Source organism: Chaetura pelagica, unplaced genomic scaffold (assembly GCF_000747805.2).
Source record: "Chaetura pelagica isolate M959 unplaced genomic scaffold, ChaPel_1.0 scaffold265, whole genome shotgun sequence".
Classification (NCBI taxonomy): Eukaryota; Metazoa; Chordata; class Aves; order Apodiformes; family Apodidae; genus Chaetura; species Chaetura pelagica.
The window spans coordinates 1384269-1385086 of NW_009953449.1; positions in this window are offsets into that span (position 1 = coordinate 1384269).

Below are 818 nucleotides of genomic sequence, written 5' to 3' on the forward strand. Positions count from 1 at the left end.
TCTATTTTTCTGCCACTTATTATGACCCTTGTGCTGCTTCTTTGCTATGCACTTATCTGGTAGGGCAAGAGGCCTGCTCATTCTGTCCTTGAGTGAATCAGTGAAAAGGCATCACTCCTGTTTTGCTGACTTGAAAGGCATTTGTTGTTTAGTCTTCTATAGAGGGGAAAAAGAGGGACTGTTCCCCACATAGGCTTGCAGCTTCTCCATGTCTTTTCTTGCAAGGTGAGAAAATCCTGCATGGTGTCAGTTGGTAGTTCCCTCAAAACACCAGTGTTTCCTCCCTCAGGACCATGCCAGGTGATGGGGAGCCGAAGGCACTGCTTGTCTTCACACACATTCAGCTTTGATCTGAACATGGATTTACCATCCTCATTAGCAACAGTTCTATATGCAGGCAAAGGGCTACAATAATGGCTTTAAAATGTTTCTAAATGCTTTTTTTAGGGAAGGAAATTAAAAAAGGAAAGGAAACAGCTCATTACAGTTAACATGATTATTCTTCCATGTGGAAATAAAATTTGAATCTTGTTCTAAACCTTTGAGCATTGCAAAGTCTTTGTTATTGTAAGGGTGTACCTAGAAAGAGCTTGGGCTCCTGAACAGCCTGTCTGATTGGCAAGTTTGTTAGCAGATAAAAAACAAATGGGAATAGAAATATTTTTTCTCTGATGCAGGAAAGCACTTGAATTTTAATTGTGTAACATGGCCAATAATACTTTGGACTGAAATATACTCAGAAGACAAGAGAGACCTGAGAGATGCTTGAGAGATTGGGATGTTCTGGCAAAACTAATTTTACCAAGGTATTTGTAAAG